General features: G+C 37.0%; 1 pseudogene; it reads right to left on the bottom strand.

Moving 5' to 3' along the window:
* Positions 1 to 651: 651 nt before the first annotated feature.
* On the bottom strand, positions 652 to 9,568 carry LOC113579183 (uncharacterized; annotated as a pseudogene).
* Between the last annotated feature and the right edge of the window lie 1,148 nt (positions 9,569 to 10,716).

Genomic DNA, 10,716 nt, shown 5'->3' with positions numbered 1-10,716 from the left:
ACATTTGAAGACAAAAATGGAAATAGGCAACAACAATAAAACAACAAGAGATCACAGACAAGGCATGGAGTAACAAGTAGAGTCTTGGAATCACAATTACCAGTGATAAGACTGAACAAACAGGGTTTAAATACATCACAATCATGACAGGACCTGACCCACAAAGTGCACAGCACAGAGGCATGCAAAACAAAAACAACAAACAGAAACAGAACAGACCAAGAACAGGACTAGGACAAGACACCGACAGGAACAAAACAGGCAAGGTAAGGAGCAGGAACAGGAGCAGGGACAGAAGCAGACCTGGGGGGAAAACAGGAGCTGGAAGGACACGGGCAGACAAGGAAACTGAAGACAGCAGAGCAGACACAGGAGCAGAAGTGACAGAGACCAGAGCCACAAGAGCAGACAAGGGAACAGACATGGGAGCAAACAAAGGAACTGGGGCAAAAACAGGAGCAGACAGAACAGTACAATAACCAGAAACAAATGGAGGAGTGAGAGCAGGAAAAGAACAGTGAACAGAAACATTCTGAGAATGACAAAAGGGCCAAGAGGGAGGATGAGAAGACACAGCAAAAGCTGATAAATGATGAGGGAGGAATGGAGGCACAAATGGACAAGAAAAACTAAAACACAACACAGACCATGTTATTGACAATGGGACAGGAACATGGCTGTCGCTGGCAGTGTATCCAGGAGGTCCAGAGGCATGGCCACAGGCACAGATGTGATACTGGACATAGGCAGAAAAACTGATAAAGCAGCATCAGTTACACCAGAAACAGGCAGGCTGGCATCGTCCACACCGGGAACGGGACTGTTTGAGTGACTTGCGGGACAGCCACTGGTACAGGTGCAGTGGCCCTGGAGGAACACACAGATACAGAACCCACTCATTGGCTCCCAACGTTCATACGAGCTATGGAAAGCTCACAATAGCAATTGAGAACACATCAAGTACTGTAGAATGGGTTATCTGAGTATTCACTCCATCTACTCATGTCTTGCGCTTCAGATCACTTCTCCCTGCAGCATTGAACAAGACAGAAAGGCTCATGGCATTTACCCGGGGTCTCATCATGGTCATAATTCATGGAATGTTGTTTTAATGTTTTCCAGGCATGAAATGCCCTTACCTGAAGTGCCAGGGGATCTGCTGTCTCTGGCTTGGTGGCACTGAGGTGTGGCAGACTCAGTCTGTGTAGAAACAGCCAGAGTTTTGTCCCAGCAGTACAACCACAAACCAGAAGAAAATGCCACATAATACAGAGGAAAATGGGGGAAAAAAAACAAAAACAAAAAAACAAAAAGCAGCTTTTATTTTGGGGGTTTATAATGTCTGTTTGGATGCTGATTCACCAGGATCTTGTCAGATAAAGTGAACAATTTTAAGCATATTGAGTAACACATGAAGTTATTCAGAAGATACACAGCATTTTTCAGCCAGGTGTCATCTCCAAAGTGCTCCAACACTTGCTAAAAGATATTTGCTTGATTGTTAATAGTTTCATTGATAAAAGTCTAAAGGATATTAGCTTCATTGCTATTAACATTATTCCTAATAGGCTAAACAGGGAAAATATTTAATACTGTAAATGTAAATACTGTTACAAAAAACACAAACAAACATAAAAACCCCACCCTTCCTACTGCACCCACACTCTCTATCTAGCCACATAAAATTTCTTAGGACTAATATAAGTACCTGCTTATCGATTTTCAGCTGTCTACATGCAAGCACTCCAGAATCCCACACTGAATACATTGTTTTTTAATATATATTTCCACAATTGTGCCTGTCTTTTTATGGCCTTTTAAAACATGTTTCCAATATAAGATAACTTCCAATTTTGTCATAGTAAAAATTTAATTACCACCAAAGCAACTGAAATGACATGTTTAAATAGTATATAGAATGTTAGTAAAGTTCCTTGCTTGCTCACATCTTTATACAAAACATGTATTCCTTTCCTTTGTAAGCTACACAAAATACACAAGCCTTTAGTTACCAAAAATGCACATTGCTCTTGTATTAGTGTTCTTGTATAGACAACTAACACCATCCTATCTTAGGTTCTGTGGTTCCTGTTGGGCCATAAAGTGCTATTTTCTTTGAACAATGCTTACTCACACGTATGAGTACCAAGGTGTTAGAGGGGAAGGGGAGAGAGGGCTATAATACTACTTCACAAGTGTTTTCCAGGTGCAATTAGCGTGATTGGCAGCTGTTTCTGCATATAGAGGAAGCTTAGATGAAAATCTAGACACCTCACTTGCTCATATGGTCACCCACTGTGTGAGCTAGAGACATTCACACACCAAAACATTGCTTGAATGTTCTAATCAAATAAACTGATAAACTGTTGCACATGTGTGATGCTGTTTGGTGAAACTGCTGCAGTCATGTATGTTGTTTTTAATGAATTATTTGATAGCCAACACTTTGAACATATGGAAAGGAAGAGACTTATTTTAGCTTTATGTGGAGTTGTTTGGGTGCAGTTATGAGCTGTAAGCTGAGAGGTGGTGCAGTGGCTTCTAGCATGGACTAGCTATGATGTTTGTTGTACAAATCACAGGTTCACAGGGTTTCCCCTTCACTGATATAAAAATTAATAATCCTGCTACAAGTTTTAAGTATAAATGAGTAAGCATACTATTTCTTTACAGTTCTATATCATTTACAGTATTACAGTATTTTCCACAGCATAACCATTTAGCCTAATATCAATGAAGCAAATATTGTTGAGCCTTTAACAATGAAGCTATAATGAAGCTAATATTGTCTTTAAGTAAGTTGTTGAATATTGTTGTGATATTTTAGCCCCCAAAAAAGTTTTTGCACACTTGATGTATAGTGACTGATGACTTTTGTGCATTTGGAGAGATTTTTGGCCCTTTGGAGATGTCTATGACACCTATTGGAAAATACTGTAAGTTCATTCATATGCTCAAAATATTTCACTTTATTTGACAAAACCACGGGGGAATCAGGAAACATAAAGCATGACTGAAAATGAATATGCAGCATTCAAATACACATTATAAATTCCAAAAATTAAAGCCACTTTTTTTTTGACATTGTCTTCTATATTAGATGACATCAAATGGAACCTAAATGATGGAAAAAGCTTGGATGTGGCACAAGTGTCTACTTCAGTGTGAATTCTGAATGATAATTGTATACAATTTCAGATAACTAGTGTTAAAGTGAACAAGTATAAATGATCTTAAGACTGGAGGTGCACTTAGGGGTTAAATTCGTCAGGGATCAAATCATTAATGTTACTTTCTTTAGTTAAAAAATCTGATTCTGATTTGAGTTGAATACATGAGACTGATAAATTGAGACATTTAATGAGACTGATTAATAATTGATACCTAGTAACTTATGTATTGTAAAGAATTAGTAGGTGAAACCCCTACACAATGTATTTTTCTCTTAACAAGTTTCAAATTTATGATCCTGGAATATGTCACATAGTGTATGACACAAAAATAAAATAAAATAAATAAATAAACAAATAAAAGAACCTGTAGGCATTGTGACACAGTATCCACAATTATAAATATCACTCTAGGTTAATTTCTATCTTAACTTTGAAGCTACAGACTAATAACACCCAAAATGATGGATTTCATCAAATTAGTTAATATAGATCTACTAATAATCCCACATAGTGATGGTTACCTATCCAGGTGATGGGTAGGAACAGAAAAATGTGATGTACAACTTACCAGAAAGGAAAACAATGTAGTTCAAGGGTTATGGTAAAATGACATGGAACTTGTTACACCATTTGAAGTTAGACATTTTATGTGATCATCCAGTCAATATAACTGGAAATAAAACAAAAGAATATAGCAGTCTTCATTTTGGTTGCTGGGTGGCACTGTGGATCTATGAGAGGAAAAAAACCCAACTTTGTTTAATAAATCCGATCTTTGGGAAAAATTGTACCATAAAAATATCACTGTCTTCAGAATAACAGGGGAAAGTTCTTTCACCTGGTGTGAATTCTAGCCAATGCAGATTAAGCTCTGTCATCATCTAGCCATCTTTCAACTCTCAAAGCCCATGGAGAGCATCTGCAGCATCTGGCTCTAAAAGTGAGGGGCTTGACTCTCATGAGATTATAATAGTGTGTGTCATCATGGAATATCAGTGGTACTGACACAAGTCAGAGAAAAAAGCCAACTGGCATGCACCATACTAAAGTATGCAGTAATTGGTCTGCAGTTTTTTTCTGTTTTTGCTGATATTTGTTGTTTCAGTTTTCACTGTAGCATTTTCACTATTGTGGTGTTTTAGATTTTGTTGTGCTTTCGCATTTGCTATTGTTTTTGATTTGTTTTGTTTTTGCTTTTTTTTTTTTTTTTTTTTTTGCTGTTGCATTTGGGATTTGTTAAAGTGTTGCACTTTCCTCACTGTAAAAGGGTTATACCAAGTCCTGTAAATTGGGTAGACAGGGGCAAAAATACAGATGGGTAGACAAATCCAGGGCAAAACAAGAGAGGACAATCATAGGGAAAAAGAAAATTAAAAAAATCCAACAAACATAGAAAAGATGATCACCTAAAAATGCAGGGAGATCAAAACAGAAACCTGTCATGTACACAAACAAAAAGGGATGTAGACATAATATATAACAGGTGTTTAATTAGAAATTGGGCAAACTGATAAATGAGGGTGCTGGGATTCTGGAAAGTCCAGTGCATGATCGCAGACACAGACATAACAGGAATCTTGTGTTACTACTTTCTGTGTCAGCTATCAGAATATATTTCTTTGTATTGTGAATACTATCATTGACATAAAACACTTGGTAACAACATTTTAATGTATTTTTGCTTTCCAAACTATAATAGGAGGAGTTTATACTAATATTTATGCTGAATGCTTAATTTTATACTGAAAGTCTGTTTTTAAGTGACAATTAAATTTTACATTAACTATATATGAGAATCATAAATAAGGGTGCTATTACACTTAACCTATGTACACACAATTAAATGTACAATGTATGATTTTCATTGAATAGAAGGGATCCAATTTCCTCAGTACTGCTTTTCCATACTATATACACTGCCTGGCCAAAAAAAAAAAAAGTCGCACACTCTAATATTTCGTTGGACCACCTTTAGCTTTGATTAAGGCACATGTTCGCTGTGGCATCATTTCTACAAGCTTCTGCAATATCACAACATTTGCTTCTGTCCAGAGTTGCATTAATGTTTCCCAAAGATCTTGTATTGATGATGGTAGATTTGGACCGCTGCGCAAAATCTTCTCCAGCACAGCCCAAAGATTCTCAATGGGGTTCAGGTCTGGACTCTGTGGTGGCCAATCCATGTTTGAAAATGATGTCTCATGCTCCCTGAACCACTCTTTGAGCCCGATGAATCCTGGCATTGTCATCTTGGAATATGCCCGTGCTATCAGGGATGAAAAAATCCATTGATGGAATAACCTCATCATTCAGTATATTCAGTATAGTCAGTTATGGTTAAATAACTTGTTGCCAGCTGAAACAAGATCACCCATGCAGTAATTATCCAATGGGAGGCTCTTATCTATTTGCTTAGTTAAATCCAGGTGGTGACCTTTTTTTTGGCCAGGCACTGTATAACAGCATATTAGCCATTTACTGGAACAAAAAAAAAAAAGATTTGATATGGAGAAATTGTAAAACATGCGAAATTACCTAAGAAACATTCTTTACAGGAAGCAAAAACATTGTTTACCAGGAATTAACTGAACTCAATGTTTTTTCTCCCATATGCTAAATTATAAATACACCTTAACAAAAGAAATTGTGTGAAGTTGGGGGAAAAAAGCTGGAGAAAATTGGTAAGCAAATAAGATGTATTTCTAATGAACACATCTCTAATGGCAAATGTAATGCATGACCAGTAGACCAGATAAAGTTGCAAACCATGTTTTATTAAAAGTGGCAGGCAAACTCAAGTCAAAGCCAGGCGATTGGGAAACAAATACTTACAGGGTAATCCTAAAAACATGCTGTAAACCAGGAAATAAGATCAGTAGAAGGAAAGGAAACAAAACAAAATGCAGAGAAAATGCTCAGACTCAAGAGCAGGCACAAAAGAAAGGCAAAAGGCATAAATAATGAGTAAATGTGGAAAAGTTTGGAGGGGAATGGCCAATGAACAGCAAGATAACAATATCGATGAATGAGGGAGCACACCATTGAAAAACCATTATGAACCGCTTTAACAGCAACATTTGTCCTTTCTCATAAGCAGATTACATGAACTAAAGAAATTATTCTATAAATCTCCGAATTCGTAATATGACCCTGGACTACCCTAATGACTACAACTTTGGATTTGCCCTTAATAAATCTTACTCTTCTCCACACATGCATCCGCCTCCTGACCGCTCACCGTTACATCGATGGCCAGTATTTAGAGGTATACAGCTATATAAGATTAAGATATGGGAAACCTAGTATAATATGATTTTATGATGAATCTTGCAGTTGTCATAACTCTCACACTGTGAATTATTTCCCCCATTTCAGATTATAGACATGCATGTTTAAAAGTGATTTCACTTTTACATTATGAAGTAATTAGCATTTGCAGGATTAGTAAATCTATTTGTTTAGAAAGCTGTGAATAAAAGGTTTATGGTCCCTATAGTTTAGAGCCGATGGTATTCTCAGATTCACCGGTGTTTCATTCTGCCCTATACAGCACACACATATATATATATATATATATATATATATATATATATATATATATATATATATATATATATATATATATATATATAAAATTACTTTCCTATAAAATCTTGCCAATACCTACCATATGCATGACTAAGCTTCTCTTTTAGATCTTGGTTTTTACATATTGGCCTGTTGCTGTTTTTTGGCATAGTACTTGGCAATTCCTCAGTAGCCTGTTTGCTCAGTAGACTGTCCAACTGTATTTTCCAGTATGCTTGGTTTTGCCTTTTGCACTAAAATATTTAATATAGAGGCTGAGAATTATGGCAGTGGTAAATAGTAATAAAGTACAAATACTTCTATTTGTAATTCTAATAAGGTGCAAATAAAGTGCAAGCATGTGATATTTTCTAAGAAATATTGCCAAAATGTATTGTTCTACTTTTAGGATCTTAGGCCCTTAGGTCTATGAAGTCTTTTTTCTCATGCCCCCCCCACTGCTGTGCACATCTGTGGTCCCTCACAGTGATAAGACTGGTCATGTTTGCAGCACAAATAATCAACTGTTACTCAGGAGTAATATACTAACACAGGTGAAGGGGTCACCATCTCACATTGATTATAGCATAGCTCAGACCTAAGTGTGTAGGCAGTAATCTGAATTGTTTATACAGATCATTATGAAATAAACTTGTGTGTTCTTTTAAAAAACATACAGAGTAGAAGAAAGTAATTGATGTATTTATTTGCTGTAACGGTTGAAAAGCTGAGGAGGAGCACGTGCCTTGGATGAGGGAGTGTAAATAATCGGAGATGGAAAGATTGTGAAGATCCATAATGGGAATGAGAAACAGACAGACTGGATGAAACTGGTGATTAGCAAATTTAATATGACAAACGAACAACCATAGAAACAAAACACAGAATTAACTTATGTAATAAACAAAAGATTATCAGACTAAGCGGAAGGGGATGGATATAGACAGGAGAAAATAGGAGACTATGGACACTAATCACAAAAGAATAACTAACAGAAGAAAAATGAGCGAAGCATAAGCCTAAGACAATCGAGCACAGAACTAATACAAAGGAAGGGGAATAAGCTGAACCCAAATACTTAGGTAGGCAGATGATAAACCAGACTAAAACAGAAAACAGATGTACAAGGAAAGAGGAACTAAAGGGAAAACCAGAGGGTTACAGACAGACATAGGAAAATGAAGAGGAAAAAAGGACAATACTTGACAGGGGAAGCATAACCTAGTAAGAAGCAAATGCATGAGAGCAAGACAGATGAAGAAATTGACCAGCAAAGAAGAAACGGGAGCACAGGGCTTAAACAGGAAAACTAACAAAAGACAAACAAGGAGATAATGAGAGGAGGAGACAGGGAACCATAGAAACTGATGAGAAAAGGAAAACACGGAAGTAAGTCAGGTAGCCAGGGAAACAGGGGATGCTCAGGTACACGAACGTGACATTTGCAGAGTAAAATTTTTTTTACACTGCTGATCAATGAGAACAGAAAAAAAAATAATCTGGAAGTTTTTAAATATAGGCTACAGAAATTATTCTAGTACCACTCACACACAAACTAACCTCAGTATATGATGCAGATAATGTCAATTGTCTGGGTATTGAGCAGTCTGACCCAATTCTGCTCTCCTCCAGACTGCATTGCTCTTGATCTCTTTCCAAGGCTGCAGTCTTCTGCTGCTGTCCTATTCCCTTGAGCCCAGTTCTGGTAGCAAACCATAGAACCACTCACCCAGAGCCAGAAGCTCTGGATGTAGGTGTGACGCAGGCCCAGTCACACACATTCAGTGGAGGCGGTTTGAGCCACTTCCATCATCAAGTGCTGGATCTCCTCAGAGTTCACTGAGACCAGGTCCATATAATTCTCTCTGCAGTATCAGAACAGGTTCTGCTTGATCAAGATCAGATTATCTGAACAAAACAAAACTGTGTGTGTGCGTGGGTGTGTATAGAGTGCTATATTAGTATATTAAAAGGTGCTATAATAGAGTTATGTAATTTATTCATTCTTAAGATTTCTGCACAATATTTTAGCACACACGTTTATTTTGGAGAAGGAACCATATCTACATAAAAGGAGACTCTAATAAAAAGGCAGTTTGCCTTTAAATAAATATGTCTTCCAAAAGTATTCTGCTTAGTGAAGACTCCTTGTACATTAATTACCTCTCTTGATGATTTTGCAAAACAAACTGTAAGACCATATCACAATATACATTTAATTTTAAAATGACCAAAAATAACATGGATCCAGTGATTGGAATGGGATGAATCACACATTTCAGATTTCAATCACTGAGGAAAAGTCTGGAATAGCTAGTTTACTAGCAGCTCTCTAGTAAACTAGCAAAAATGCCTATCCAGCCTTCAGGCATCTCAGAATCCTACTAATAAGTTTCAAATTATAGGTCACAGTCAAATTAAGAATAAAAGGCATTAAAGAAAAAAATCCCTATTAATTTTGCATTTCTGAAAAAGTGAAAAATAACTCTCATGGCAGATGAAAGGCAACTGTTGTCCACAGGTGATATTATGGCAGACAACATTCCTCTCCTTAAGGCATGTGAAGTGCAGTGTAGTTTTCACCTAGTCTAGCTGGATAGACTGCCAATATAAGAATGAGGAGTTACTCTGCTCTGACCTCTTCCAGGAGTCATTAAACAGGCCAATACAAACAAAGCTAACCCTGAAGGTTGTGTCACATTCCAGATCTCCTGGTTCTCAGTCTGGATCCTTACATTGACCAGGTCTGTGTAATTTGCTCTGCAGCATCTCTGAGCATTACTCCAGGCCTTCTTTTCATTAATTAATATGTACCTGGTTGTGTTCATTTCTGAAAGATTTACAATGAAAACATATTTAGTTATGTTTTTCAAGTTTTTCAATCCATCCTTGCCTGTGGCTATCTTTCTCGAACAGAATGAAGATTTTGGTGTGCATTTTAAACTTGATGACTACTGAGTTTTCTTTCCAAGCTTGCTGTCAGCCAACAACAGACAAGTGGGACAACCTTTGCATATGACATCTGGAAATGCATGTTGCCAAAGATTAAACTAAAAGTATATCTTTCAAAGAATTTGGACTAAATTTCTTCCAGACAAAGTCATTTCCATTATTGGTTCAGTTGTATCTGTAATTACAACCCTAACCCTGCAATTGGGAAAAAAAGGCTTTAAAAGGAAAAAAAGGCTTTAAATGATCACTTGTCACAGTATGGCCCCTCCTCCCAGACATGTTTGTGTTCGTTTGTATGGCCATGCCCGCCCCGTGTATCACACTTGTTTCTCATTTTGTGTCGTTATCGTGAGTGTATATAAGTCTCTTGTTTAGCTGTGGATGTTGTTGGTGTTTGACCCTGCATGCCACGTTGGCCTTTGTTTCGTGTCAATAAACATCACTGTGATCTACACAGTTTGCCTTTGCATCCTGCCTAGCCTCCAGACGTTACAAGAATGAAGATTTTCATTGCTTCCTTGCCTTGCAAAGAATTAATATTTTTGTGTGCATTTTAAACTGGCTGACTGCTGCTTTGCTAATGAAACTGCTGAGGTTTCTTTGAAAGCTTGCTTGCTGTCACCTACAAGGTGATAGGCACAACTCTGTGCATGAGAACTGGAAAAGATGAAAGTAAATGTGTGTCTTTTAAATGATTTTGGCTATGTTCATTCCTGACAAAGCTATGATTGATTGGATCAATAATTACTGAAAATATAACCCTGAACCTAACCCTAGAATTGAAGAAATCAGGATTTAACTGTTCCATATAGGTGGTATCAGAATTAACATTTTCAAACCTTTGTTGCCAGTATCTTTCATGCTCTGACAAAATGTGTGTTTCTACACATTTTATGCTTGTAGGTTATTGCTTTGTTCTGAAACTGGTGGTTTTTCTTTCAGAGCTTGCTATCTGTCAACTGAAGACAAGTGGGACAATCTTTGTATTTGACATCTGGAAGTGTATATGTTCCCAAAGATTCAA

The sequence above is a fragment of the Electrophorus electricus genome, chromosome 18 (genome assembly GCF_041902795.1).
Source record: "Electrophorus electricus isolate QZ-2024a chromosome 18, ASM4190279v1, whole genome shotgun sequence".
NCBI classification, from domain to species: domain Eukaryota; kingdom Metazoa; phylum Chordata; class Actinopteri; order Gymnotiformes; family Gymnotidae; genus Electrophorus; species Electrophorus electricus.
Note: the sequence above shows the minus strand (reverse complement) of the source record. Positions and strands in the feature narration are given on the sequence as shown.